Here is a 22,980-nt window from a genome sequence, read left to right on the forward strand (position 1 = left end):
TGTAGACACAAGTGTGGATAGAGTTGCAGCCACGGGCAGAGAGAGAGGCAGCCAAAATGCCTAGTGACACCTGAAGCCCCATGGTGCTCTTGTCGAGGGAGACATGTCGGCAAGCTCAACAGTACGATGTTTTCTGCTCTGTGGATGCTTTCACCTTGCAGAACCAGGAAGCTGCTCTCATGTCAGTTAGACCTGGGTGCTGCCTGGTTAAATGAGAAGCTCTGTCAAGAGGAAGCCTATCTGAGAAGGCTGCTACTAGCCTGGCGAGCCTGCTTTTCCAGCCATTTTGGGTGAGCAGAGAAGGATCAGCTGAGGAATATAGAGAAGCACCATTTTCCCATTCAACTTGCAGAGCAGACGGGGCTGGGGGAGGAATAAAAATCCAGTCCAGATCTTAGAAACAGAGAGGCTTTCCTTAGGTTCAGTGCAAAACAGCACCTTCTTTTGTTGGACTCTGGTGATACTCCTATAGAAATTCTTTTATCCAGAGATAGTTTTAGTCTAACTCAGTCCTAAAAGGCAGATGTGGATTGAAGTTGCACCACCTTAGGGTCTGTTCTGCTCCTTTAAGTAATCTTCAGACCCGAATCCTAGCATTCTGCTGAAGGTGAGACTCCATAAACCTTGGAAACAATTCTTCCCCCAGGTAGGACAACATTCTGGCCTTGGACCGGAGGCCATGCATCCACTTGACAGTAACACGGGCTTCTGTAGCTCATTTGCTTCTCAGTTTTAAGATTACTGTAGAACCAAGTATTGAGTATGCATTGCTGTGTTTCAGTGGGATATCTGAGGCAACTTCACTGATGAAAAATAAGTGCCTGTTTCTGGTAAGGAATAACTCTCTTAGGATAAAATATGTAGGTATGATGTGGTTTGGCATCTTTCTTTGATAAGTACCCATGATTGCGTCTGTGGGTGTTGCATTTGCTTTTTGGTGAAGGAATTATGAAGCACTGTGATGGAAGGCAGTGAACACGTTACGGGTTTTTGAGATCTGTGTTTGAACAATTTTATTGCCATTTGACCTTGGGCAAGGACTTATCCTTTCTGAACCTCTCTGTCCCTCTCTTTCTCCCACTCCATCTCTCTTTCTTTTATATCTGTGAATGATTAGTTGTAGTGAGGGTTGAAAAACTATCTGTAAAGTGCTCCTTTTGGCATTTGGCACATAAAATGATAAATGAAAACACAACATCGTAGTTATTATTTTTTTAGTATGGGCTAATGTATCTGTGTTTAAGTTGAATTAAATATGAACAACTATGAGAATTTGCGATTATCATTATCAGGGTACTTACTTTGTGATTTGCTTTTAAAAAATGATACGCAGTATCAATTTCCCTCAGCTACAAAGACTGTTTCCAAGGTTTTTCTCCTGTGACGTATCAGTAAGTCTTGTGAGGAAAAAAAGTAATTTCAATATGATTATAATTCCAGCACAGCCATAGAGGTAAATATATGTCTATGAAATGAAGCACTTGATACCTTCCAGTAGCTACCTTTTAGACAGGGTCTTTTCTGAACTGACCCCTGTTTGTAGCCCAGGCTCTGATGTGTATGGCTGGACTTGTGCTGTGCTGCATTTCAGGAGCAAGTGTGCAGATTTTACTCCCAGTGTGGGGAGTGGGAGGTGGAGTGCAGGCCAATCTTCTGCAGCTGGTAAGAGCAATTAGCAGCTTCATGAATTAGGGTCTTGTTTACCCTGTTGTCCAAGATAATCATTTGTTTGTTTTAACTAAGATGCTCTATCTTCATCAGAGGCATCAATCCTCGTATTTAAATGATAAGGTCTTTGAATCTCATAGATAATGTTTGGATTTCACAGCAGGAACCCTGTCACAGCACATATTTTCTCTTGCTGACTTTGATAATCAAGACATGGGTTACATATATTTCAGATTTTTCTTCAAACGGATATGAAAATATGATGTCATATATTCCAGTAACTTTTTTTGATACAGACCCACTTTAAGACTTTTTATATGAAGTCTCAGCACACACACACATGCATGTGAACACACACACACCTTACCAACACTTGCACACGTATATGTGAAATGAAATTTTACAAAATGAGACATAGCCTTACCATGAGTAATATGCTCTAATAGTTCTTACCTATTCTGTTCTAGTCAATTTAACTACACTACATCTATTCCACTCCATTCTGTGTTTTATTTACTTCATTATAAAAATTCAGATTATAGCCAATGATTTGACTTCATGATTTACCAACAGGTCACACCTAAATTTTGAAATATATTAATCTACATATAAATTTACTTGTTATTCTATTTTCTCTCCCTGTCTTTGTAGAAAGGAGCACATCTGGCATTATTTTTTTTTTTTTTTTTTTTTTTTTTTGCATTTCAGCTATGTGTGATCTTAATACAATGATCAAAATATATTGTTCTTCCCACTGAGCAAATGCCAATTAATATGCTTTGAAGATAAGAATGATGTCTAGACTCTCAATAAGTACTTATTGATGCATCAGATAAATTATTTTGGAAATCATGAGTGTAAGTCATTACTAAACTATATCCAATTGTCCCAGAAAAGGGACATCCCTTCTTGCATAAGGTAGCGTATACCTAGAAAGTGTTTGCTGATCTGAGTTGTTCTTCATATAACCACAGCACACATGCTCAATTAAAAAAAAAAAAACAATTTTAACAATTTCTTAAACAATTAGAAGACATTCAAAGAAGACAGTTTTGTTTTTAGAAACATTTATTAATTTCTTGTTATGTTCCAGACGTAACAGGGGTCCCTTGATGGGTCCCGAGGACCCAGAGATAAACAAAGCATAGTTCCTGCCCTTGGGGAACTGACAGCCAGCTCCCAGATAATTTCAAAAACCCTTGGAGAAGTGGTGAAGTGCAGGTGTGCACCCTGATAGGGGCATGGAGGCGAACACAGAGAAGGAGCAGACCATGGGAAGTGTGTGGGAGATAGGTAGGGGATTTGTTAGGGAAGAGGTGACTCCTGAACCTCGTTTTGTTTGTTAATATATAGGCTTCAAGCAGTGACCCGTCACGTGTTGTAAGATGATTTTCTCAGCAGGAAGAAACCTTTGGAGAATGGAGGTGGCTGGGGTGTGGTTCTAACTGGTGGAGGGGCTTCTTGCTTTATATCAAAAGCACTATACTGTTCACGGCAGCTCAGTGAAAAGACATGTGGGTGCTGATGACACCTGGTGTGTAAAGATTCAAGTAAGTTCTTGTAATAAAAACATCAGAGAACTGTTTTGTGAAAAGTGTCACAGGTGTGCATTGCACCATCTGCTGGCACAGGGAGAGCATGAGATGCGTTGCCAAAGATGAGATCAATGCTTTACTCCTGACAAGCCTTCCTGGCGTCCTTCTCAGGGATTCTCAGCTTACGGACCTTGACTTTCTTTCCCTTTTGACCAAGGGCAATGCAAGAGGTGATTTAATAAATAATTGTAAGGTATCACTTCTACATTACTGAAAATGCTTTTAAATATTCTCACTTATGTGGTTCTTTTCATTTCCTCCAGGGAAACACAAGGGGCTGGTCTATTCACACATCTGAATAAAGAGCAAGAGGCTATCAATAGATGGTCGGCCTGGCCACCTGAGGACCTCTTGCTCTCCTGCATCTCTCTGTGCTTGCTCTTGATGTCAGCTTCTAACTCTGGTCCCATCCTTCCAGATGTGAGCCGTCTGAACTCTGACTCTGCTCCCCCCCACCGCATATACACAGCCTAAATGTGCATCTCACTTTCACCTCCCTCCTTTGTCCCTTCAAATCATCTTTGATGTTAGCTGTAGCCTGTGCCCTCCAAATCTCTGCTGTGCCATCCCTGAATGGGGGCTGGACAAGGAAAACCATACTTGAACTCTCAGGGAAAGAAGGAAGGTTGCTTCTAACTTTTCAGTGTGTGTAACTACAGGTTAAGATGATGACTAACCTCATTCTCAAAGTTCACTTCTTTGTGGGCAATTATCATACTCTAAAGGATATTTACTAACTTTTGACTAAAGATTTTAAGCAAATGTTTCCATTCTTACTTGTGGGATATTACTCTCTTCATCTTATTGGATGAGAATTTTTTTTTTTTCGAATCATGAATTAGTCTAAATTAACTTTCTCTTGAAAATCAATGAACTACTCAATAAGGATTCTTTTTGGAATTAATTCACTGTTTAACATACAGAGAAACAGAGAAAATAAGTACTTGGAAATCTAAGTCGAATAACTCCTTGTTTTTAGCAGATTGTAAATTTCTTGAAGGCAAGTGCTGGATGGACTATGTCTGTCTTTGAACCTCTCACAATTTTTAGCAGAAGGCCTTGCACCTAGGAGGAGCTGGGTAGATAATTTGTCTGTCTACTCCGATGGCATTAACAAGCCTGATTATACACATGGTCACATACACATGGATTATCTGTACAATTAAAACTGGGTCCTCTAAGAGACTGTTTTGTTTACTTTGACCAATTTAAATACAAATCTCAGCCTTGCAAAACATCAGATACTGAATATAATTTAATATTCTCTTATTAATTCATTTTCACAGTATGAAAATCAGTTATTGAGCTGTGCCCATGGGAATGATGGTTCTTGCTGCTAAAACTTCACCTACCCCAGGGACATCCACAGGAGAAATGGTGAACAATGGAACAAAAAGAGGGAAAGAGATAAAGTGACTCTGTGAGTCCTTACCAGTAAAGTTCATGGAATACTGCTCAGCACAGAGGAATATGATGTGTTAGCTGCTATTATAATTGTTTGGGCAGTTCTTTTATTAGAATCTTTGAACTGCTAATGTACATGCTGTGCATGGAGTATTGAGACTTGAAAATAAATACAGCACAGAGAAATCAGAACACTTATAAATCTCCTATGATCAGCTATAAAATTAAAAAAATCAGTAGTATTCAATTCTAATTGACATTTTTATGTCCTGCCTCTTCCCTAAAAAGAGCGCTTTAGGTAGCCAACTAAATAATACATATTTCCTGGGAAGAATGTGAGGCACAACTGGTGGCTTTTAACTTGTGTGACCTTGGGCAAGTTTCTTGGTCTTACTGATTGTTAGTTGTTCCATGTGTATTAATGGAAGCTAACTATTCGTGGTTGTGAGGGAATAAATGAGATAATTTATATAAGCTTATTGATATTTTATAGGCACTGACTAATATGTTATCATAATATCTTGAATATAGATTATGTGTCAGGCCTGGTGTTAGCAGCCGGTGGTTTTGAAATTAAATTTGGAATGTAACTTTCGGAGGTGCCCACAAGTAGGTTTGAAGTTAGGGAATTATATAGCATTATGGTGGCGTCTGACTGTTAGAGGTAAAAACAAGATCAGATTTCATGTGTAAATAAGAATTTACAACTTTGGGGAGAATCATAGTTTTGTTTTTTTTTTTTAAGAATTAAATATGTGGTCCCATATAAACCAACTCGGAGGTATCAGTTGGCATACAAGTGCCTGTTGTGTGTACAAGTTTTAACACCTTTCTACATATTGCAAGATTTGGAGCAGTGATGAGGTGTCAGGGATAAAAGGAGGTGATTTAGAGTTGCTAACAATGGTTTAAAGCCAAGCAGTGGTTCTTAACCAGGTCTTATTATCTCCACAAAGTGTTTTCAACCTTCCAAAGAGATGTCCTGCAGTGTTGCAGGTGGGCTTCTGGGAGGCAGACTCCGACATAGAGTTTAGTGTGCAGGATGTTTGCCAAGAAGAGTCTGGTAAACATCCAGGGAGGTAAACACCAGGGAGTGGGGGAGGAGTGGGCAGAGGGAGAAGGAGAGCCACAGTTCAGGCCAGAGGATGGGGACAGCTCCAGCTAACCCTGCAGGAAGCTCTGCAGCTGGAATGGCCTTCAGAGTGTCCTAGACAGGGTTGAGATGCCAGGCCATACAGTCCCCCTTGATCAGTTGTGGGGTTACTGGATGTGGACTACCCCAGGAAAGAGTGTGGCCTGCGGTGACTCAGCAATCTGCAGCTGAGAAAATCCTTCAAGAGGCAACAAGTCCTTGAAGGGAGAATTGTGTCCACCACCTGAGGTCTACCAGAAAGGTAAAAAATTAACAACAGATATTCCTTGATACTCTAGAGCAAATGTATATCAGTGCCCACCCCAGAGTTGAATAAAAATTGTGCATTGCTGCTAGGGAATAAAGCCTTTACTAGATGTGGGTCAGCTTTTCAAAGAAGGTGTAATCTATGGGAAGTTTTCAAACCTCTCACATTCTCCCTGGAAATAATAATCAATCACCTACAAATCACAATGTCTCCCACTTGGACTGAAGCCCAGTTTGGGTGCATAGTATTTGCATGTGACAGTGATTTAATCTCAGAGAAATTGGTATATGTTGAACTTTTATTATGGAAATTTAAAAAATGTGCACAGACACAGACAATTGTGTAACAAATCCTCATGTACACATCATGGAGCATCCACATTTTGCACTTGTTGCTCCAGAGGAATTTTTTAATAGCATAAAGCACAGCCTCCTGTGTTGATCAGACAGATCTGGACTGATGTGCCCTCAGAGCGGGGTGAGATTTCACAATGTTTGAAGTCACGAATGTCTCTTAATAGCGCTGACGTGAGTGCAGTTGAAGCTGTCAGAGCCGTGGTTCTGGGAAGTGGCATGCCTACCCCTGCGGTCCTTTGGAGTAGTGCATGGCCATCCACTCACATTTCCACTGCCCCGGCTCGGCAGCTGGGCCGTGGGAATTGGATTTGAACCTGCAATGTGTGCTGACGCCTGAGGCTGTCTTAATGTTCCATGGCACCCAAGAAGGCCATGCCCTGTGTCACAGGCCAAGAAAGGTACAGTATATTTAACATGTTTGCTTCATTTTTGTAACTATGTTGTGTAACTGAGGGGCCTCCCGGAAATTAATGCACATGGAAGTGATTTGTCTAGCCTTCTGTGCTGTTGGCAATTTTTCAGCTCAATATAAAACCAAAATCAAAATTTCTGTGTAGGAAAGGAGTATCTTTAAAAAATTCTGCAGAGAATATTTAAAGCAATGTTTGGAATCTTGCTAGAACCCTAGAACTTGAATTTCTAAATTATTTATTTTTTAAATTTGATTTTGTTTTTAATTGACACAATAATTTCACATATTTATGGGGTACAGTGTGATGTTTTGATATGAATATACAATGTGTAGTGGTATATCCAGGGAAATTGGTATATCCATCATCTCAAACACTTACTATTTCTTTGTGGTGAGAATATCCGAACCTTTTATTCTACCTATTTTGAAATATACACTACACTGTGGTTAACTATAGTCACCTGACTGTGCAATAGAATGCCCCACTAACTGTAACTAGGTACCTGTTCACCAACCTCTCTCCCCAACACACATCCCCCATCTCCCCGGCGTCTGGTAACCTCTGTTCTACCATTTCTGATTCCCCACCAGTTCAAATCCCCAAGTGGCTCTGCCAAAGCATTCATCATGACGTCCCAGCCCTGTTAGGCAATGCCTTTGCTGGGCTCTGTCCCTGGCATGAAGAGCCCTGGTCCTCCCAGGAGTGAATCAGCAGTCCATGTTACCCCTTTGAATTGAGCAGGAATTTGTTGGTTGTTTGGCTCCTGTGCAGGTGGTGGGGGGGTTGCAGCAGTTGCGGTTCCTCTTTGAGATGGGGGCTCAGCTGTTTCCTTGGTCACACGCCCCTAGTAAGTGCCTGGAGGAGGCAGAAGGCCAAGAATACAGCTGAGACTTGAGCTGCAGCCAACTCCCAGCAGCTGCTACTCTGTTCTCTGAGCTGGAACCAACTCCAGGCTGCTATGTGACCTGATCTGGCATTTGGGGAGGGGCTTCCAAGGAGTGTCACTTGCACATTCTGAGTGACTTAACCCACCTGCTATTGTGTGTGTGTGTGTGTGTGTGTGTGTGTGTGGACTATTTTAAGTAATATTTCTCCAACATTCAAATTACATGAAAAAATTTGGGTCACCTGAAAAAAAAAAAGACCTTTCACTCCTTTGGGGACTGATGAACATGTAGATCTTAAGGGAATTATTGTAAAAGATAAATCTGAGGGCACTATCCTAACTCAGAATGTATGAGTTAGTAGAAGCACATCTTGTTTTATATTTGTATTTGTGCACATATGCACAAAAACTGCTTGGAAAGAATACCGGACTAGCAGTAAGAACTGAGTCCTCGTTTTTGTATGGCTTTTGCTTATATAGATATGTGATTCTGGACAACACATTTGTCCTGGGGCTCAGCTTTTTTAAAAAAAAAATATGATAACAAAAAAATAAACCTCTCAGATCAAATTATGAGAGCTTGTTTTTTGAAGTAAAAAAAACTGAAGAAGTGAAAAGTTCTGAGCAAAATGCTATACATAGACACACTATAGAATCAAAATGTATACTTAGATCACACACACACACACACACACACACTCTTACGTATCTATTTCTACATTGCTTTAGTGGATAGTCTTTTAAAATGACTTACCATAGAGTTGTTTTACATAATATAAACAGATCCATTTGGAGGCAAAAGATTATATAAAGTGTTCTGGATTTAGTCATTTCCTATGTTTGAGAAACAAGAAAAAAATTCTCTAGTTAAATATCGCATGAGTTCATGAACCCATCCTCCTATTCAAAAGCACTCCTGCTGATGAAGAGCTACTTAATGAACCCCACTCAATTTTTTAAAGAATTAATACAACTTCCTCCTCAGATCTCCTGGAGGGCAGGGCTGTATTCTATTCATCTTTGTAATGTTCCCACCAAGGTACTTAATAAGTGTATGTAGGATAACATTTATCCTGTTCATTAATGGTTTTAAAAGGAAAAATGATAGGATGTGTGTGTTGTTGTGGTTTCTAAAGTAGTCAGGTCGTTGCTCATTGTGCGATCACTCCGCTGGTCTTTGCCCACCTCCTCAGACCCTCAACTCCAACCTTTCCCCTCAAAGAACAGTGGCTGCAGGCAGGAGCTGACTCAAAGTGACCAACCTATTTAGGGGCTGCTCAGTAATGGGGATCAATAGACAGTGTATACGAAGAATGCTACAAATGACTACATATGTCCCCTATGTAACTTTCACTGAATCTAAACCTACTAAGCAGAAGGGAATCTGGTTTCTTTTCAGGAAGTTACAGGATCTCCTCTTAATTTTTCCTGAAATTTTTTATTGGCTTTTTATAGAGGGAAGTAAGCTTAACACAAAATTTTCCAGTCAATGGCTCCACACAAAAAGTATCCTTGAATTCTTAAGACATTTCAGCCCAGGCATACTTAGAATTATTCTTGACTTTGTTTTTAATGAATTCGAGTTGTTTTGATTTTGATATTTATTCGAAGCACAAAACATATTTTATGATAATTTAAATGTTTATTTAATTAGCCTTGAGATTCTTTTGGCATTATTAAAATAGTTTTTTAACATTCTGTTAAATTATTTGGTTGTGTGTGGTTTTTCTCAGTTTTGTCTTTGACATTTATTTAAAACGTGCCTTTTCATAGACTAAATTCCTTTTATTGCACAGCTGATTAGATGTACTTATTCTTTAATTTTAGTTTTATTAACAATTCTTTTCATTGTCTTTACTTTCCTATTTTCTGATTAGATGGATAATTACATTGCAACCACAAACATGCTTCACAGTGTGATTAACGCTGCAAAGAAGCATTTGAATTCATTCATTATTTTTTAGTCCCTTCGCAATCTTTATGCTTACTTTTTCTGAATATAAAACAGGCTTATTTGAGAAGATCTGGACAGACTAGAGTAGGCATATGCCCTCGACTGTCCACCTGCATCGCCGCTGGCATCACACTGGCATCACACTGGCATGCCTTTATTATTTATTGACAGGCACGCGGAGACTGTTAGCCTCACGCATTTCAAAAGCGTATGGATAAAATTGAAGTCCTGGAACCAGTCTGCCAGAATTTGACCTCTGCCCCACCCCTTTCTAGAGTGAAATCTTGGATGTGACACTTCATGTGTCTGTAGCTCAGCTTCCTCCACTCTAAAATGTGACTATTTAAGGGTTAATCCTTTTATCCCATGTTCTTTAATCAGAATAATGTCAGGCAGAGTGAATATCCAATAGACATATTAAAATCGTTTTAAATTTTACCCTATGTATATTAGTATTTAATTTTATTTTTGTGTAAAACATCTAATTGCACTGTAGTAAAACTAGTTTTCTTAACCGGCATGATTTCTGGGAGTGATAATGATAATGGGGAACTAATTGTTAGTCTGAGATTGAGACCATGGTGGTTTTGCATTATTATTAGGTGCCATACTCTCATGACTGGTTACATTTCTTTATTCATTCATTCAATAGGTAATTCATCAAATAATTACTGAATGCCAGGCACTCTACTGGGTGTTTTGGTACAATAAAAATGAGGATATTCCTTGTTTTTGTATAATTTGTGTGAGAAAAGGATAAATAACTTACAAATTTTTCTTCAAGAAACAGCAGTTCTTTTTGCAGTGACCCTTAAAATCTGGGCTCTGTTGGTAGCTTTGCTCACTTCTTAATGCATTTTGCAGAGGTGCTGGATTAAAAGAAGAGAAAAAGACATGTAAGAGTCCTTCTAGTTAATTAAAGGAAAATGTAATCTAGTCTGAAAGGGGATTATAATGCATGACAACTTAATTTATAATGAAATTTTGCAATGGCCTTGGTACAGCATCACTCCAAAATAATGTTCTTTGGAAGTCAGCAATGGAGCAGACATTTTGACAACAGCGTATAGAGTCTTTGACACTTGAACATCACCTGCAGCACTTTCTTCCTTAATAACAAAGAAAAGAAAAAGAAAAAAAAAAAAGGAACTCATGAAGAACACAAATTTCCTTCTCAGAAGATTGACAATGTTTCTTTTTCAGAACCGTTTTGTTACTTTGTAAGGTATCATTTCTGACTTTGTTTTTGTCCACTTTAGAGGAAGAGTAGTTGTAAACATAGAAGTGTGTGGAACCATATATCTATTCATAAAATAAAATAAAAAATAAGAGCCTGAAAATCAGCATTTTTAGTATTTGGATGGGCAGCATTTGTTTTCAGTTTTGCAGAGTCGCCTTAAGTTCAGCACTGTGGTGAGCCCAGGGGATCTTCAGTGGTGCAAATAGCTGGTGTGTTGTGCTGGCTGGCATGCTATCTTCCCCTTGCTCTTGCTGGGGTCACTGGAGTTTAGAGCAGTCATGGCCAGACGTGGAATTGGCATCTGTGGGCATGCCCAAGCCCCATAGGACTGATCAGGCCACAGAGTTATCAGCAGGGAGCCAGTGCTCCCTGAATTAAAAACAGAACCTACCAGGCTGTGAGGATAGTTTTAGACCACACAGGATTTCAGATACCTGGGGTCTACCATTTGTAAATAGCCAAGATTCAAATTATACAGATTACACAGGCACACATAACTATTTAAAATTAAAATACTAATAATGCCTGGTGAGGCAAAAAATAGTCATTTATGTAAATGTGCTTAGAATTCTTTGGTACTTTTAGATTCAGATTACTCTCTTGTCGTCATGTCGATGACTTTTGGGAAGCAACAGGGTCCTATTGTGTTCTTTACTTTCTTCATATTTTCTTTTTTTTTTTTTTTTTAGTGAAAATGTGTAATCATTTGAAGTGTAGAACACATTTTCCTATATACCATGCTTTAACAAATACAGGGAAATGCTATTTCTAACATACTATTTATCTGTAATTATAGACAATGCTCTGTCTGCTAGTTGCTAGTAATGAGGAATGAATGACTCTCTTTGTTTTCTTAGTTTTAAATCTATTTGTGAAAATTAAATTTTGTTGCAGCCTGCGTCATAAATTCCTCCAAATATTCCACATTCTACTTTCACACATTAATTTTGCAGGAGACTTTTTGACAGTTGGGCCTCCTTCCCTGCCTTCCTCCTTCCCTCCCTCCCTTCCTTCCTTCCTTCCTCCTCTCCTTCCTAAGTATCATTGTGAATAAGAGAGCTTGTGATTTTTCCCACTGTGTAATTTTTTTCCCCCATGTTTAGGCCTTGGAGTTTTTATGAAAGAGATTGTATCCAACAAAAAAATTCCACTTCTGAAAGTGCTTTGATATACATTATGAATGCAACTACTGACTTCTCCTTTCTTATCTACATTTAAAATCTTGAAGTTTTCACAAATAAGCCCACAGCTCAAAAGCTGAGTATTACGTGTTATATAAGATTGACAGATATTTCATTTCCATAATATATCAAATCATAAACTTAATTCTTTGCTGGATAATTTCACCCTGCCAATTTCCACATCTGTAGCTTGCGTGTTCACTCTTGCAAAACTTTTAACAACCATACTGTCTTGTGCTTCTATTCTTTTGTGTAATAGCATATTTTCGCCCCCATTCCAGGAATCAGGTTGTTCTACTTTGTTGTAGGGAAGCTACATCACATTTGACTTTTAAGTGGTTGCACATTAGAGACATCAAAGTGGGTGTGTTAGCTTCACATCTTCCTCCCTGCAATGTCAGTTTGCATTGGGTCTGCCAGCACTTCAGTCTTCTATTGAAGTGTCTGAAAAGGGCACTTTAAGATTATTTTGTCTGTTCATGCCAGCCATGTACAAAGGTAATAGCCCCTTCCAGGCCCTTAGCTTAGGTAATATAGAATCCATGAATAAAAGCTCCCAAATCTTCAACTTCATCATTAGGCATCTTCAGAAAATTCTTAAACACCACTTAACTCTTCCTTCAGTAGTCATGGGACTATTCAGCCTTGGGACCACACACCAACATCTTTCATAACCTAAGTTCAGACTGACTGTTTGCCTTCCAAATATCATCAATAGTTCCTGGCAGTTCCTTCATTTAGAATGATTTGGGAATCTGCTTTTGCCCCTTTCTTCAGAAACAAGTAATGCTAGCAGGTTCTAATAACTTATAGAACTTATACCAGCTTTCATTTTTATAAGATTATTAAAATGTATTAAACATTTTAAGATGTGGGAAATTATAAAAAAGAAACAACCCTTCTCCTCAACTCCGGCTTCTAAGGATTGAAGGGTCTGGTCGGCAGGTTTGTGCAGGGAGCACCCAAGTAGTAGAGTCTGTCAGGTAGAAGACATTCACCTGAAAATGCTTTTAGTCTTAAATGCAACTAACTCCTTAACTTCCCCTTCAAGCAAGAATGTTTTGTTTAAAAAGAAAAAAGAGAGACAGAGAGAAGGTTCCATAAAATCAGGCTTAGGTTAGGGAGGGGTGACATCATCATGCCATGCCAGCCCTTGAGGTAGAGAGTGGTCATGTGATTGCAATGCCAGCGCTGAATGGTGGTGGCAGCCAGCTTTAAACTGCAGACTCTCTCTTTCAGAGGACCAATCACATGCTCACTTTAGGTTGCTTTCTAAGCAGGGCATCTGGGGTCCAATCAGCATTGCCACAGATGGCCCCAGAGCTGGAGTACTGCCCAAGACAGATGCACAGCAATTCAAAAGGCTTAAGTAGGAAATAACCTTCTGGCCAAGCTCTGGACAAAACACAGATTCTGCTCCAGGTTCCCAAAAATGTTTTCCTCCCGGGAATGTATCCATTTCTCCTCTCAGCAAACTGGTATCCATGGTGTTCCTGCTCTGTGCTACGCAGCAGTCGGCAGATACACTGGCCTGAGGGCCCTCCGTCCAGGGGACTTAAGAGTCTAGTGCCAGCACTCCTTAACAGGAACATTTCTTTAGAATGGTTGGATTTAAAGTATGGCCCAAATACAAGCCAAACTTTTGATGACTTAGAAATAAAGGCTCAGAGACGTTCTTTTACACATTTGCTTTCATATGCCATACATTTGTTCAGCCCAAGGAAGTCCCGTTCTGAAGCCATATAGTTCCTTTTGCCACCTTGGCTGCTGACCTTGTCTCCCAGGAAAGGAGGCATCAGATGAAACAGTTCTGCCATCCTTTCTGCAGTGAGTAAGATCCTAAATGTGGACCTCTCTCCTGCAGTTCGTCCACACCCCTTCTCAGGTAGTTCTGTTGTTACTGTCTTGCATCTACCATTTAAATAGGCTTATGGAGATTTAATTCTGGTGGGGAGAAATTCCAACACATTGTTACTACCCCCAAAATATGAATTCATATATTGTATATTTCAAGTGCATCTTAGTACAGTGAGTCTGAGGACAGTCAGAATTATTTCTTGAATACTTATGTTTTTCTCCATCAAATATGTTGATCTCAGTAGTGGCTTTTTTGTTTTCATGACTGTGTTTTCAATGGTGTCAATGTGAACTTTTGTGTGGCGCTGTATTAGGCAGTGTAGAGAAAGAAGACAAACAAAATGGGGGGAAAAGGTTCCAGCACTTAAGGAGGGCAGAGCAGGCACATGTGATGAGGCTACATTATCCTCCCCTTTGTAACAGACACACCATTGCCCTTGACCTGGGTGGCGCTGCCTCCTAAGGGGAGAGACAACACTTAGGTGAGGATTTTGTTAAAGTGAGCGCTTGGAAGAAACTTCATATAATGACTGAAAGAAGTCAACTTTGGGAGGAAGGAGAGACACTGCTGCTTGTTGCATAAAGATAAGAGCAAGGCCTAGATGTCTGGCCAGTTTAATTATGATAAATCATGCATTTGATGTATGCTATCACTTTCTCAGAAAAATTCAGAAAGTCTGAAGAGCAAACCTAGAGACACTCATCTGCATAGACATCTTCATTTTAGGAGTTCAGCACTCTCCCTTTATCTTTAATGAGAACATATTTCCCATTGTCCCTGTTTTCTGTTACGTATGTCTTCGAGTTTCTTTAAGATTGCTTTTTAAAACCAGCCTTCAAGAAGACTTTGAGGGAACAGTCTAAGGTGAGCAGTGGTGTATATTGTTTATATTATATGCTTTAGCCCTCTGGATTGCTTTGCTCTGAAATCCCTTTGTTAGCATCTCTGATTAGTTTGGTAGCTTCTTCACAGCAAGCACCATCTGCTTCCTTTCTCTAGTATCCTATCCGGAAGGCCACACAATATTCCACCTAGTAGGGGCTCAATACATGGATAGGCCCATTACATCCCAGAGCTTAGCCAGATCAAAACCTTCTTGAGATCCACACTTCCAGAAGCATGTCATGGTTTTTGCCCTTGAGTACCTTCCAGGAGCATTGGTTAAATCTAAGGAAAAATTTAACCCTAGCCACATCTGATTTTAATAGGTCTCAGAGTGATTAGATGTCTTGGCTTTTAGGTGGAGGAAGCAGAAACATAGTAAGGTCACCCAGCGCTCACTGATTCGCATCCAGGTGGAGCTGTAAGCTTCCTTTCATTCACTGAGTCAACAAATCCTACTATGTGTCAGCACTGTTCTCAGAATTGGGGTTAACACAGAGGTAGGAGGTAGACACAACAGATAAAAATCTCCACGACCCTAGAGCTTACATAATAGTAAGAGGAAAATGTTTTTTACTACTTGATTCAAATTTGGAGCTTTGTTAAAGAATGACTCATCTGCATTGCCAAGACCAGACCGAGTGGGTGCGGGGGTGGAAATCTAGGTGATTGAAAGAGCCATCAGCCAGCTGACTTAACACCAAAGAGAGAGGACAAGCAGGCGGCTTGCTGTCTTCCCCGCTGTAGGCTAGCAGTGAATAGGTGGAGTTGATGTGAGGATAAGATGAAATCATCTATGTAGAAAACTCAATCCAAAATTACTCATGTAGTAAGTACTCAATAAGAGGTAGCTGTTGCTTTATTGGTGTGGTTGTTGAATCCTATAGAAAAAGCTCGGTATCAAGATGTTAACACAAATCTGTAGCCCAGAGCGACCCTATGTAACCAGAAACTCCCTTTGTTCCTGCGTTCCTGAAATTTCACATGCTATACTTAGGGTGGCAGCGTGCATCCGTTGCTGCTAAATCTTTCTCTGCCCTCTCTCCCTCCCTTTTGGAAGTGGAGCACACCTTCTGTAGCCATCGCTTTTGCTTTTTTATTTCTGGAATGTGCCCTTCCTTTCCTTTGCTCCTCTGCAACATCCTTTCATTCATTTTGCTGTTGGAGAGGGGGTTGCACTTGTCGGTGGGCAATTTAAACTTGTGTGTTGATTTCTTTTGATCAGGTTTAGTAATGATGAGAGTTTGCTGATGTTAATTCTGAAAAGGCAACGTTAAGGCATGAAATATTCATTTAAGGCACCAAATAGGAAGTATTGACATAAAGGAAAACAAAGATGTCATAGCCATGGAAACCTCTTATTTTCCCTAATTTACATATAGAAAAAACATGGCTTTTATGGCCATTCCAAAAATCTGACAAAATAACAACTTATCAATTTTTCTTTGCTCTTATTCATTTTATCTAAATGTCTCTTCCTTTCTCCATTTCTGTGAGAAAGGTTTTAATAACTCAGACGTTAAGCTCCCACTCTGGCACCCATAACTGCATCACATTTGTTGTTTCATTGTTTTTGAAACGACAGATGCTTCTTTCACTTCTTGTAGGAATGAAAAAGAAAGGAGTTCATGTCAGATATGATGATTATCGTTAGAATTAGTATTTATCCCGCCTTTCTAAAAACATGCCTTTTTTCTTTGTGATGAATTTTTGTATTTTTGAACCCTTTAAATCAGAGTTGAAAATATGCATTTTGTTAAATCCTTGTTTCGTTACAGAGTATCTCCAATAGAAATAACTGGAAATAAATACTGGATTATTTTCTTGGCATCCAGATAAAGAAGAAATGTTAAAATATTTTATTGAACTGAAATGAAGTGAATTTAGAACATAGAAGTTCCAGCACCTAGTGAGATTAATAATACTCAAACAAGAGTATCATTCAGTGGATTTTTATCTCTGAAATACTGCTGTTTGATATAGGAGATCCTAGTACAGTAATACTGAGAGGAATATCTAGCATGAGTGTGCAACTCAGTGGGATTCCTGCAAGATCTAGCTATTTAAGAGCATTTTTTGTTATAGCAAAGTTATGTAGTATTGTTATCCACAAGATCCCAGCAGTGTTATATAAGTTCCTGGGAAATTTATTTTAGTTACACTGGAAGGACAAGGCTACCCCTCAAGTCTGAGATCTTGGCTTTTTGCTTGAAGACTAGGGAGACACTCATTTCTAAATGTTACCCTTGTTCCAGCAATAATATAGATTCCAATTAATTGTTCCACATTAAAAATCCATTATGTCTTTCTGCAGAACCTGGGCGCATTTTATTTGGGAATCATGCAGTCACATGATTCCCTGTGTGGCCTCTGGAAAGATGGGTATTATGAGTTTTAGGTTTGGAAGGAAGAAATTCTCATAGCTATGGCATATGGCCTTTCAGGATTGTCAAAAAGAGAGACTGAGCATAGTGTCTAGAAACACAAATGTGTCCATGTGATTTTGAGGCTAAAACCAAGGAAGAAACACACATGCCATCATCAGAAGATATACTCAGACAGTTTCTGTGCAGTATTTGTTGGCTCATTTGCAAGGAAAGAAGATAGCGGTCCGGTGAAAAGCAATATGTGAGTCTGTTTTGCAATGTACTGGGAATTAATCACATAGATTAGGTGAACATGGTCTAGATTTCTAACAGAATCATCACTCTAGGAACACAGGTTATTGTAAAGAACTCTGACCCCCAGTCAAAATGACTATGTTTGTGACCCATCTCTGCCATGACGTGGTTGTGGATCTTTCCAAGTCATTGGATGTAATGCCAGATGAACCAGTTGATCTCAAGGTTCTTTGTGGCTCTGTGGTTCTCTGAGTACTTGTGTATTTTTTTTTCAAGTTCACATCACACCTGGCTGGAGGTTGATGATACCACCCTGTGTATGGGTGAATCATGCCTACACTCTTAAAAGAATGATATTGGAAATATAATGTGGTGATTAGCCTGTATAGATTATGGAAGTTGAGGCCGTTTAAAAGTCCTTGGACTAGTCCCAGTGGTGACATAGTCAAATGAAAATAAGCGTTGATGTTGTCAGAGCCTTGGCTTATTTTCTAACATGGAAGCAGGGCCATTGTCTCCATTCTCTGTGATATTGATTTTGGTCAAAAATATTCTCCTTATCTGCAGTTAAAAAATATGTAAAAACTGGGCCAGTGATGAGACAAAGCTCCCAATCAGCAACTGCATTCCATCCAGCTCTCCCATGCAGACTGTTGACGGCTTATGTTTGTATTGTACCAATACCATGTCCAGAGTAAGCTTTGGGCAAAGAGATTTATAGAGTTGTCTTTTTCAATGAGAAACAGTGTCTCTTACCCTTTGTTGGTGAGAACACATGGGTGGCCACACATGCATTGACTCTGGTAGAGATGCAGATGTTCTCTGAACATTGTATTTCCCCTACCTAACCTTTTTATTCTTGTGCTGTCCACATTGGATAGATAAATAGCAATGTATCTCACCAAGGGCAAGGCTGCTAAGAGATGATCATGATAGCATTTACTGAGTAGATATGTGAGTCAAGTACTAACTGGGGAGGGTTATATCCATAGAACTAGTCTGTGCATCAGTATATCAGAGGAAATTTTGTAAAACAGGATGCCAATTTCTTCTCTTGTGCATTCATTTTCTGCCTTTGATCTGTAGGTATGTATATTGATTTGCTTATTCATATCATACTCTGGAAGAAAAAAGATTTTTAAGTGAGATTGCATTAGTTCACATGAATATCATGTCATAATATAGAACATTCTTGCACGTGGTAGAGCCTTGTATGATTATGTGGTGTAAGAATGAAGAAATGAAACACCAGCACAAGGCCTTTCTCCTGATGCTTTTACTTACATCAGACCTTCCTTAGTTTTAAAGGCATTCGTGATTATTATAAGGATGTTCTTCACGTGCAAAGTTTTGGTGTCAGTTCCTTCCATTGTTGGGATTCTGCTAAATGTTGATCTAGGACATGTTTGTATCCAGGTTACTTTAGTTAAAGAAGAAAAAGTGAGATTCTACATACAAGCTACTACATATTTATAAACTGCCAGCCTCTTAGATTAAAGCTTAAGCAAGAATATTCACATAAAATATTTCTATTCCCTAAAATCCTAACCTGAAAATTTCTTTTCTTAAATACCCTCCTATGTTTTTCTTCTATAATGGTTTTCTAGCAATTTTGGCATTTGCAAGTTAGCTCAAGAATCTCACGGAATGCCTGTGCATTAAGTTGGTCAAAAAGAGTTTAATTAAAGGGTAAAGTTCCTGATGGAGTGTTTCTTATAAATATAAATATATATATATGGAGAAAATTTTATTTGGAAAATTAAATTTATGTGAAAATTTCTCATTGATATTTTTTGTCACTTTGGGAAAATCATACACTCTGTTAATACCATTGCTGCTATCATTTCTGAAGGGATGACATTCTAATTACTTTTTTACTTGCTTTAAACTTAATCTTATGCATTTAAAATCTTTTTTTAAACTTTAAAAGAATAAGTGTTTTGAGAATGGCTTGTGTTCTTGGTTTGTGTGGTGCTGCAGTATTGATATATTATATGTGGCAAATTGACAAATCACAAATATCATCACAGTATGCAAGTTGTTTTCATTTGCAGAACTGTGCCCAGATAAAAAAGAAATAGTGTATATGGGAGAAACATTTCAATTGTGCAAATAAGTAAGTCTTGACTCTTGTTTCATCATAAAGCACCTATACTGATTTGGGATTAGATTAGTCATCACTGTATTAATTTTTAGTATAAATATTGTGAGGAAAGTGACTAATAAAGTGACTCTCCCAACTTGCTAATAAAATTCAACTTTAATTTCCCATTAGATATCCCCTGGGAATTAAATCACTGCAGGAATTTGAATTAAATTCTGATCTTTCTTTCCCCACATGGTACCACAGTGACTAGTATATGCAACACACACACATACACACACACACACACACAAAATTAAGACACACTCAACCTATTTTGATGGTGGTGACGAAAGACAGAATATTTGGTAATATGCATTGGCCATTCTCCTCTCTCCCTCTTTTTCTTATCCTTACAATCCTAATTGCTACTGTTTTCAACTCTAAAGTAAGATAAGGAAATAACAGCACAAGTATAATTTGAGGTGGTAATTATTTCGTAGTAAAGAATACTGACAGCATTCTTAATCACTTCCCTATAGCTTGTTTTGCAAACCATTGACAGATTTTGCTAAATACTACCCCCCAAATTGTGGTTAAAATATTTCCACTAAAAGAACTACAGTAACTTCTATTTTGTGCATTTGTATATAGTTTCCTCTCTCTTTCTTCTTCCGTTCTTCCAACTGGAACAATTGAAATTTAGCCAGAATATTTATTAACCAAATGTTGAAGAAAAGATATTTGTTAAAAATAGTTTTGGTTATTTGTGCAAATGGGAGAAATTGGAACAGATCAAGATTAAATGGCAGTGGAAGAGTCAGGTTAGTTTGGTGAACAGAAAGCTGAAGTAAGGTTGATTTCCTGGCACTGCTTTCTTAGCAAAGAGAACAATTTTAATCAGTTACAAAAATATTTGTGATCCATATGTTCCACTCTGCTCATCCCCATATGCCCATATTCTCTTTTATCTTGGTAGATGATGACTTTATGATTCAGGCATGCAAGAATAATACCTCGCTGACTTTAGAGCTCAGTGCTATTTCAAAACGTGTCCTGGTAATTACGCACACACATATATCCAGGCTGTTCACGCTTTGAGTTAGTTATGTGAACATCAGTTTGTTCTTTCTCTCTTCGTGGAAAGAATTATATCTTGCATCCTCCTACTGAGGCTGGAATAATGCGTCTAAGACTTAGATTTGAAAACTGCATTGCCGTTCACCTGCTGGATTATATGCCACTGTACAAATATGAGGGTCAGAAAAAGGAGGCAAAAGGGTTGCGGTGATCCTTGATAACTTCATTCAACTTGGAAAAAGGAAAACAGAATCCAAAATGCATTTGGTAATTCCATCCATCATTAACATTTATTCTAAAACATAGTGGATAATGGGCTTGTTAGTTAAATAGATCCTAATTTTAAGACATGGTGACTTCTATTTAGTACTGAGTATTAGTTATAGTAACCACGGCGAAACTGGTCAAAATTGAAAAAGTAGAATTACTGTTGATTAGCTGTCCATTTTTGTCCCAAATGCATGCTTGCTTATCTGTCAAAAGCCATCTGATTTCTAACAACAAAAGAAACATAGTTTAAAGCCTAACTATCCATCTTAATAAAACATGAATAAATCCAGAAATTTTTGACTGTGTAAGTGATTGCATTTTCAACAGTTGTTTTCCTCTTACACAACAAATGGCTTTGTAACCCAATATGTTGTTAATATAGCCACAGTAAAATCCTGTGAGGAACCAGCTGGGCTCATTTAAACTTGGGGGGAAGAAGTAGCAAGAAGGAGGGGGAGAGAGAGTTTCTAACCTTTAGACTAAATAACTGGGGTGCCTTTAGTGCTTTCATAGATGGGTATATGATGGAAGAGGTGTGCATGCTGTTGGATTTAGCGGGTATGCACCAGACTAGAGTTATAGGGAAAGGAAGGAGATGCAGCTTGATTTTGGCAAATGTTATTAAGAGCCCGTCTCTATGTTTGCATTCAAGCTGTCTTTGCCGCTGCTCCTGTAGGAGTTGTGAGAAAAAGAAAGTGCACATTATAGCATGGATTGTTTTCAACAGGCTTGAAGTTTGCAAATCTGCTGAATCCCTCTGACAGTGTTTCTTTGCTGTCAAACAGAATGCCCAGCTGGCGGTGGCAATCCTGATGGGGAGGGTGGGGAATGGGTAGACTGTGCTCATCATGCAACAAGGATATTAGAAATTCTTCTTCATAAACTGTAAGTGGAGAGAAAGAGAGCTCTCTCAGCCATGCCATTATGAAAGTTTTCTTTTCATTTTTCTTTTTTGTTCCACTTTTATAGTGAACCTTTAAATATGTTTCAAAAAGGTAACTTTCATAAAGAAATAAGTCATAGAAACAAAATTAAAGTATATTAATCTATAATTAAGACAAAAGCTTTGGTTAAAAAAAGGAGGCAAGACTTTTGCTCATAGGTGATCTTGATTCTCATTGAGGCAAACACACAAGCTTGTTTTTTTTTAAATACAAAGTGCGAGATTTCACTAAAAAAGGTTAAAATTGAAGTGAGTAATCTTCGGTGCATAATGCAATTGTTAATTTTAGCTCCTTGCGTGGGTGCCGTTCTGACTTGAACAGCCGGCTGTAGCCTTCATTAGAGAAGAAGCAGGCAGCTTGAGACAGGTGGAGCTGGATCAAGCTGTGAACGTGATTTGCTGGAAGCTGGTCATTAGTGTTAGAAACCAGTCTTATTTATTTTGTCCTTCACCCTACCATGATTATTGCAATTATTATTATTTACTTTTCGTCTTTTTTCAGGTTGACGATGATGTGTCACACTGTGTAAGGGAATCGCATGGAGATGGGCATTCCGAACTGTTAATGGGGACATGGGACTCCAGTTGTCTCTGATCACTGGTGTGGATTTTCCTGCTGTAGAACGACAGAAGCCGCTAGTAAGTCGCCAAGACCTATAGCAGGAATTCTGCGTGAAAGGTAAAGGTCTTGTCTGGCTGTCATCGCATCTGTATTTTATTATTATTATTACATAAATGTGCTTGTTTACATAGAGCAGTTCACTGAATGTAACCATAGTAGACAGTCTGTATCAGAGACTCATTTGGCTTGTAGTTTGGAAAATTAGAGCTCAATTTGTTCACTCCGTTTTAAATCTGGTCACGATCTGTTTTTTACTGAAATGCTCTGAAAAATAAATTAGGACAACAGAAGTCCCCTGTCCTCCCCCTACCCCAATACATTGAGAAACAAGCTGTTTACCATTGGGAAATGGAACTTTTTATTTTGTTAAGCACACATGCCGAATGCCACTGAAATGTAAGGAATCTGTTAGAATGCACTGGATGAAATATCCTAATACCTCCCCAAACCTAAAAGTATTGCTCACTAGTCACTTACAGACTCAGACTTCTGTCCTTTGAAAAGCCTTTTCCTTTTGCATTCCC

General features: G+C 38.7%; 1 protein-coding gene across 41 annotated transcripts in view; it reads left to right on the forward strand.

The window, feature by feature from the left end:
- ARPP21 (cAMP regulated phosphoprotein 21) overlaps positions 1-22,980 on the forward strand; it is a 148,862-nt gene that overhangs the window by 16,857 nt on the left and 109,025 nt on the right. For 24 of the 41 annotated variants that reach the window (XR_011233895.1, XR_011233896.1, XM_069473401.1 and 21 more), the window contains exon 2: positions 22,337-22,513. The gene's annotated coding sequence lies outside the window, so the exon portion shown is untranslated. Of the gene's footprint in view, positions 1-21,877; positions 22,084-22,174; positions 22,514-22,980 lie in introns of those variants that run through there. The other 17 variants (XM_069473394.1, XM_069473416.1, XM_069473383.1 and 14 more) reach the window with 4 other exon arrangements.

This window comes from Eulemur rufifrons, chromosome 7, assembly GCF_041146395.1.
Source record: "Eulemur rufifrons isolate Redbay chromosome 7, OSU_ERuf_1, whole genome shotgun sequence".
Classification (NCBI taxonomy): domain Eukaryota; kingdom Metazoa; phylum Chordata; class Mammalia; order Primates; family Lemuridae; genus Eulemur; species Eulemur rufifrons.